The sequence below is a fragment of the Seriola lalandi genome, unplaced genomic scaffold, assembly GCF_002814215.2.
Source record: "Seriola lalandi dorsalis isolate HSWRI2012SDOR001 ecotype SW California unplaced genomic scaffold, Sedor1 jcf7180002053102, whole genome shotgun sequence".
Taxonomy (NCBI): Eukaryota; Metazoa; Chordata; class Actinopteri; order Carangiformes; family Carangidae; genus Seriola; species Seriola lalandi.
Genome location: NW_019523655.1, coordinates 105,423 through 113,092, shown reverse-complemented (window position 1 = coordinate 113,092; position 7,670 = coordinate 105,423). Strand labels below are relative to the sequence as shown.

At 41.6% G+C, this 7,670-nt stretch overlaps 1 protein-coding gene across 1 annotated transcript in view; it reads left to right on the top strand.

Moving 5' to 3' along the window:
* Positions 1-4,425: 4,425 nt before the first annotated feature.
* Positions 4,426-7,670, top strand: part of fhl5 (four and a half LIM domains 5) — a 6,769-nt gene continuing 3,524 nt past the window's right edge. The window contains exon 1 of the mRNA XM_023400966.2: positions 4,426-4,548. The gene's annotated coding sequence lies outside the window, so the exon portion shown is untranslated. The remainder of the gene's footprint in view (positions 4,549-7,670) is intronic.

Here is a 7,670-nt window from a genome sequence, read left to right as displayed (position 1 = left end):
CCCCGTCTGATTCTGTGAGTGTGTCACAGCACCAGAGAGTGAATCAGGATGTCTCTGGATACTGTCTGACCTGGCACTGATATTGCTGGAGTCCTTAAAAACACTGTATACTGAGTAGGACGAAATCTTCATGTGTGGTCGAACATGAAGATTTCTCCAAAAATGCTCATTTTCTGCCAGTTCACTGAAATGATCAGTGAGTCAATCAGTACAAGTTTTTTGCCAAATCAATGTATTTTGCCAAATGTTGTGTTTTAACTGTAGATGTCTGATAGTGTCAAAAAAATAAAGATATGGATAAATGAGTAAACACGAAGGAAGTATGAACTTTTTTTTTGTAAAGATAGAGCTCATGATGTATTTGATAGTAATAGTTAGAAATAATTTGACGATGAAACCATTTTTCCAATAAAAAACTGATTGTTGCTCACTTTAAAAATAATAGTTTGACATTTTGGCATATATACTTCTTTACTTGCCAAGAGTTATATCAGAAGATTAATACCAGTCTCGTGCTGGTACAGCAAATAAATAGCAAAAACCAAAGGTGCGTTAGCTTAACTTGGCATATAGGCTGAAAGCAGGGGGAAACAACTATAAGAACTTTATCCAGGGAGACGCCTTCATCCATGTGGACAACTTCACCTCGCCCAAGGAGCTGGCTGATTACCTGCTGCTCCTGGACAAGAATGAGGAAATGTACCTCAGTTACTCTGAGTGGCAGCAGCACTTAAAGTGAAGAAGGCCTATTTCTGGGCAGAGCACATGCCTGGCTTGGGATTACCTGCGTAGGCACAAGGAGTATAAGGCATTCAGTAGCCTTGACAAGTTAGCTTACATCTCATTTGCTTAAACGGTATGAAAACCAAAATGCAGAAATGTCAGTTCATCTCATGCTGCAAGTGAATGCAGAACCCCTCAGTTCTACGGGTTGCACTCACCAAGAACAGTAACAGTAACTGCTCTGTGAAGCTTCAAGGCCTCTAGGCCTAATAGTTTAATAGAACTTTACAGTTCTTTTTATCACTGCCACCCATAAAAAGGAAACTGGGAGAAATGCGCTTTAACTCTTTAATATGAAATAATAGAAACCATATTGAAGCATTTTCATGCCTAAGAAAACTTTTCGAACAATTGTAAACAGAGCTGACTCCACCCCCCACTCTGATTGGTAGAGAGAAGCTGTGAAAAAAACAGCTTTTTCTGAAGAAAAAAGACGTCATCACGTCTTACGCTTGGTTAGGCTGCTTTTCTCCTGATGCCATTGAGGTGAAATCTGATTGGATCTTTACAGGGTGGCCTCCATTTTGTAGCCGAAAAGCTAACAAAAAACAGCAGACCCGCTGCAGAAGAGAGAGACAGAGAAAGAGAGAGAATAGAGAAGAGGGAACAGCAGCCGATAATTGCTCGGTCATCTACTTTGGATTTCTTACGACAATATATATAACCCGGAATACTTTCATGAAGAAACCTTCTTGATTTTTGTGATCTGTGGACCCTTACGGACTAAAGGAGTACAAATAACGGAGGAATGGACCGAGAATCGGACTTCTACACATCTAAACTACTCTCAGCTGGTACACAATGCTGGTAGATATTGATAAATGTACTTATGGTTAGCTCAAAATGAACTGAATATTTGAATTCTACAGGCTCTAACCAATCTAACGAGGTACAGCCTGTCTATATTGACATACGTTTTAAGTCTTTACCCTGTCAGAGCATGTTCAGACCCTTCTGATGGACCCGTGGACGAGCCGTCGGGCCGTATGAGTTAATAAATTAGAAAAATGTTGTAAAGTGTAAGGCCAGGCCAGACCATATACCATGTTTGCTAGCTAGCAAATGTGGCTGATCACTTCGGGTAGGTAACAAGCGAGCTAATTAACAGGCAACTGTGTGAGAAGTTGTGAGCATGGGAGGAAGATGTGGGATAGACATAGACAGGAAGTCAAAAACAAATTTTATCCCCATAAAGTATGAAGAATTTATCCAGCTGCTGTTTGCCGTCCCTGCAGCAGGCAGCAGGCAGCAGGCAGCAGGCAGCAGCTCCCTCCGTTTTCTCTCATCTTAGGCCGCACACAATGACTGCTGATGCTGTGTAAGCCAACTTCTGTTGAAGAGTGTTTTGTTTAGTTCTAGTAGCTCAGGTTTGATTGTATGAGGGACGGATTAAACTTTAATAAACCCAATCTGGCTAAATCTACCAACATGTCTGAAGCTGCTCATTGTGCAGACAAATGTGGCCAAATTTCAGATCAGTCATAAAAGTGCAACATAGCAAAGCACCCAGTTTAAAAAGTACCAAAATCACTCACCACATTTTCAAATTTAAGCTCAGAGAAAAAAACTTTTGCCATTTCATCAGCATTACTGGACACTGGCTAACTTGTATCGTTGGCAATAATAAATGTGTGAAAAAGTATAAATGCAAAAGTATAAGTGACGCAATTACATTTTCTTGAGTACTGTACTTAAATATTTGTATTTATAACTTATTTGCTAAACTTATGACTTTTGAACCTGTCAATGACCTAAGGATGGTTATGTTAGATAAAGATGAGGCAGAAGATTCTTCATCAAAGCACCATTTGCTGTGTTTAGCACGACCACACTTCATCATGTGATTATTGCACTCAAGTTGGGCTTATAATTGAGAGCTGAATGGAAATAATTCATTATTTCTGCAATTGCATAACAATACAAACAAGACTGGCTTGTTGTTTAGCGTAATTATTGCAGCTGTCTTTTCATAGATTTTGTGGCCCCTATTGGTCTGATTGCAAAGTACAGTATTTTGTGGTAGGGCAAGTCAGCTTTTTTGTCTTTTCAATGTTTTTCTCGTGCCACAAAAATATTTTGAGTTAGAAATCTTAAATCTTGATTTGGGGACTTTTCCAATCAAATACAGATATATGTGATCGTTTATGAATAAATCAGCATACATACTTCTGCCATCCTCTTGCCACCCCATGAATTTTTCTCTAGATCTGCACCTGCTGTAGCTACACATTTACTGTACAAATGTGAAAGTTGTATTGATCTTCTCATGTAACTTGGCAAAAAAAGAGACAATAGTCAAACCATTCCTTTACAGCATTTCATTGAAAGTTTGAGTTCTTCAGGTTAGACAAAGTTTGTTGGTCTTGACACATCGTACACGATGCCACCTAATACAGTGTTCTTGTATCTATGTCAAACTTAATTTCCACAGTTGATGCCCACACTGTTCTACAGTGCCATGTAATGCAGGCGGATGTATAAATAGCAATCCAAAAGCCTTGATAAGTGATTGATGAGAGCGAAGAGAGTGTGTTGTGGTGGTTACGCCTCGATCCTCCGGCTGTTGTTAGTTACCCCATATCCTAGCTAGCACTCTGGTATTTGAAGTCATCTCCTCCACCATGCAGAGATGACACATCTTTGTCAACTGCCTCCGCTCAATGCCGCAGGTCAAAGTGTGTGATAAGTGTTTGTGTTGCCAGGATCAGTGGCACAAATAATCCATTGATGTCAGTCACGGATTAATGTGAAAGTTCAGGTGGTGGAGGGTGGCGGGTTGTCCCTCCAGTTTGCAGGACTCAAGACAGTTCCACAGAAGAGGTCACTGTCCTGAGCTGGGGATTTCGCATTGGCTTGGTTAAAATACATTACAGAATATTACTCAATAGATTTCATCTCTTGTTCTTCAAGGAATAATCTGACATTTTGGGAAATGTGCTTTTTCACTTTCTTGCCAAGAGTAACAGGAGAAGACCGTACTATTCTCATGCAGTAAATATGTAGCTAGAGCCGGCAGCAGTATTCATCTAAACCTAGCTCAAAGACAGGAAACAGGGGAAACTGCTAGGCTAGTTAATATCATATCATATCAGCAGAAAAAACGTGTTTACAGCCTGGTACAAGAAATGGCTTTGGCCTTAAAGCTAATTTCTGTATGTGAATTTTTATATTACTCACCCATTTATATTTTATTAAGGTTTAAAACAGGTGGGTGAGCATGTACTTGCCACAAACTGGCATGTATCTAAGTCTTGGCTCCACACAGCTCCGCCTCTTTGCCCATTTTTGAATTAGCCAGGAGTTAGGCGGAGTCAGACACTGCTAAGGTGGCAACAGAGGGGCAGCCCACTCTGTGGTGTGGTCATGGTGAAACTTATGGGTGACATCAATCTTTATATACTGTGTATAGGTTTGACATAAAGCAGATTCTCATAATAGAAATTGTGACAAAATTGCCCGTAACAAACATTTTACCATTTTGCTGTCATTTAAAAAATTTAGAATCCTAGTAGACAATCATTATCATCGTGTTAGATTCCCACGCTTTTTGAAACAGCTAAGAATCTGGAGCATTTTCAGTAAACTGAAGCCTGTTTATTTGTGCTGCAGAACTGGTGTAATGGAAAGTGTCTCAGCACAAGGCACTGAGGCAGAAGTTAATATTCCTGGACAGTGTACTTGAGAGCTGGAGAAAAAAGGCAGTCTTCTTTCTGGGCTCTGCAGCTGTATGAAGTTTTCTAAAGATTTTAACTTTTCCTGTCACAGGTAGGTTAGCATTTCAGTGTTTTTCTTTTCAATGTGATCTTTGCTTTGAATAATTGATCATTATCTGACTTATCAAACACATCTTACAAATTCTAGGTGTAAAGTTCTTATTTAGGGCATATGTTTAAGTATGTTTTGTGCTCTGACTTGCTGCTGCTGGCACCTGAAGGTAATTAGCAGGTTCACCTACACACTTAATCCAAACTCTACGAAATCTGTGGGCTAGGAGGCAACGGATCGAAGAGAAGAACATTTTAATGGGTTGTGCATTCCTTGGAGTAGACAACTTTCTCTCCTCTTTAGCAGTGGAGATCATATGTCTGGCTCTGCGACAGGTCTTGTCACCCACGCATACCATGACTCACTTTGGTGAGAACTGGGGGGAGGGTGGGGGCAGAGTTTGTAGAGGCATTACCCAAGGCCTCCCTGAAGGGGTGTAAGGTTTTGGGAGATTGTAGACTTAGTAGATTGTATCTCCTCGCCCCCCAGCAACCCCCTATGTGGCTATCCTGTTCAGATGAAAACGCAGCGTTGAAAGCGAGCTCTGCATGTCGCTGAAGACAGCAGAGACCTGCTCAAAGGGCCAGGTTTGTGTGAGTCCTCTCATTAACTACTAGAGCCGCCCCTCCTCTCAACCTAATGGATCCCACTTATGCTGTCATCACCATGCCAACCGGCTGTCAACTCCGGTGCGGAGAGGCTTTTGTGCTTCAGAGAAATGCAACTGTGTCGTGTTGATCCGTCTCAGTCTACAACAAGTCGCCACCTCAAAGGAGCCACCAAAGTAAAAGCTTCTCTTCTTCTCTGAGATCATTTGATTAAGGGGGTGGGGGGGGCAGCCACTGACACCTTATTGTAAAGCCTGAATACATTAAGATAAGAGGACACCCGAGTCCAGGTCAAATAAAGGCCTATTTATTGGGGCTAGACAGGCCGCATACGAAATCTGTTGGCAGCTGCTCACTAGTTGACTTCAGAGGATTAAGCAGGCAAAAGGAATATGCAAGATCAGCAAGCTTTTTGCTCTGCAGCGTTGGCACTGTCTGGTGTAGATGTTAATAATCCAAGAGACAAAGACCAGCACCTGTTATCTATCCGATACAAATCAGAGGGGTTATAATAAAGTTACAAACACGCATGCATGAAAAACAGGTTAATACTGACAATATGAACACTATACAATAATCTCTGCTTTAATAATTAGTAAATAGCGCTAACTGTTGACATGCAATTCATTTTTCATGATTTCCATATTATGCCAGCTCAATCTATGAGATGAGAGTTTTTGTTTGCTGGTGAATATGGGTCACCTCCACCCCTAGCTTGATGTCACATGATGACAGACATACTGTGCAGTAATGCAACAAAGATTAGAGACCTTTGAGAGGCAATGACTATATTTGTACTACAGTTGGTTCTGGCTTTATTTAGGGTCTGCACCACACTGCTTTGTGATTTGCAGCCACTGATCTGGACAACAGCAGGGAGCAAGGGTACAATGCAGTGGCAATTTAATCCAGGGCAAGCAGATAACTCAGTGTAATCCGGTGGATCCACCTACTTAAAAATAAGAGGAACCTGAAGGATGGCATGGCTTCAAATCTAGAACCTTTCCTGCACCCGAGTTCCTGGTATGATATGGTTATTTTGTGCTGAAAGGCTTACATAACATACATCTTGTAGGTCAAAAATAACATAGCCTTCCATTATTCCCTGGAGGTCTGTAGGTACCACCTACATACACTGAGGAACTGTGTTCCAACATCATCTGTTGATCCAAAAATGCTTTGCACCATATATATTTGTTACTAGAGAGTAATTCTAGATACATTGTTTTAGAAGGAGTGGTACTGAAACAAATGTAGAGAGAAGACAGAGGGGAAGAGAGTTCATCCAGACAGAGTTGCATTCCTCTCAGCCTCATCCCTGTCACTGACCTTCCTGTGTGTGTATACGAGGGATTAAGCCTGTGGGCTGGGCTGGTGGTCTTCCCAGGCTATTTTTACGAAGATGTCCGCCCCCTGATCCTTTTGGAAAAACGATATGAGCACATGTTCCAAGATTCAAATGTAATTAGTCGACTGTCAGTCAAAAGATGCAGAAGAATTTGGATTAGCATCCAGGTGGAAAAATGAGGCTCTGCTCTTTTTCAGGGATGCATTTTTGACACCTACAAGTTTGCTTTTACTTAGAGTGGCTGATGGAGTCAAACAAACATTCAGAGAAACATGAAGCACTTGAATTATCTATTGTGTACTAATGATATGGGCAGGGCACCATAGCTAGGGAGCTTTTTTTCCACAGCATCGCACTAAGAGTGGGTTTTTAATGAGGTTACAAGAGTATTGCTATCAACAAGATGGTCACCATTAAGCTGTCATTTCTGCTCCTCCTTTATTTTGCCGTGGATGGATTGAACATCCACAGGCCTGCAGCTTTCCCCTTCTGAAGTGCTGCCAAGGCACTCTCAATAGCCACTGAGAGGTCCTGGCAATATAGTTCAGTACCTGGCAACCACAAAGCTGCTGGCACCTACCTCTCATAAGCCATCTGCAACTGCTTGTGTGTGTAGCAGGCACTGACAAAGGCCACAAGTGTGTCCAGACACGTCACAGCATCCAAATGGTCAACTGTGTTTGCTATATCCAAAGATACAATGTGTGAAAATGTGTGATTTTGCACCTTTTAAGCTTAAATCTAATCTTTTACTGAGTGTGTGTGTGTGTGTGTGTGTGTGTGTGTGTGTGTGTGTGTGTGTATGTGAAATTGATCAAATTGTTTGGCCTTGGCATTAGTTGCACTGAAGACTCTCATGTTGCCCAACAATAATTTATCTTCTAGTCATCAAACTGCATATGCATCATCGTTTTTTCCGCATTTTTGAGATGAAGCAACAATGATTAAATCAGTTCAAAGGCTTAGTGTTCTGTGCACCATCATCTCCCTTAAAAGGTGCAGAAGGATGTAGTGGAGCATGTCCATTCTCCCCAGAGATTATCGCTAATAAGAGGGCCAGTATTTATAGAAGATCCCCCCCAGTGGATACCCCCTAATCCTGCCTCACCCCCTTTCATCCCTGCCCTATCGCTGTGCCTGGACCGCTCTCTCTCTGCAGCCCCCAG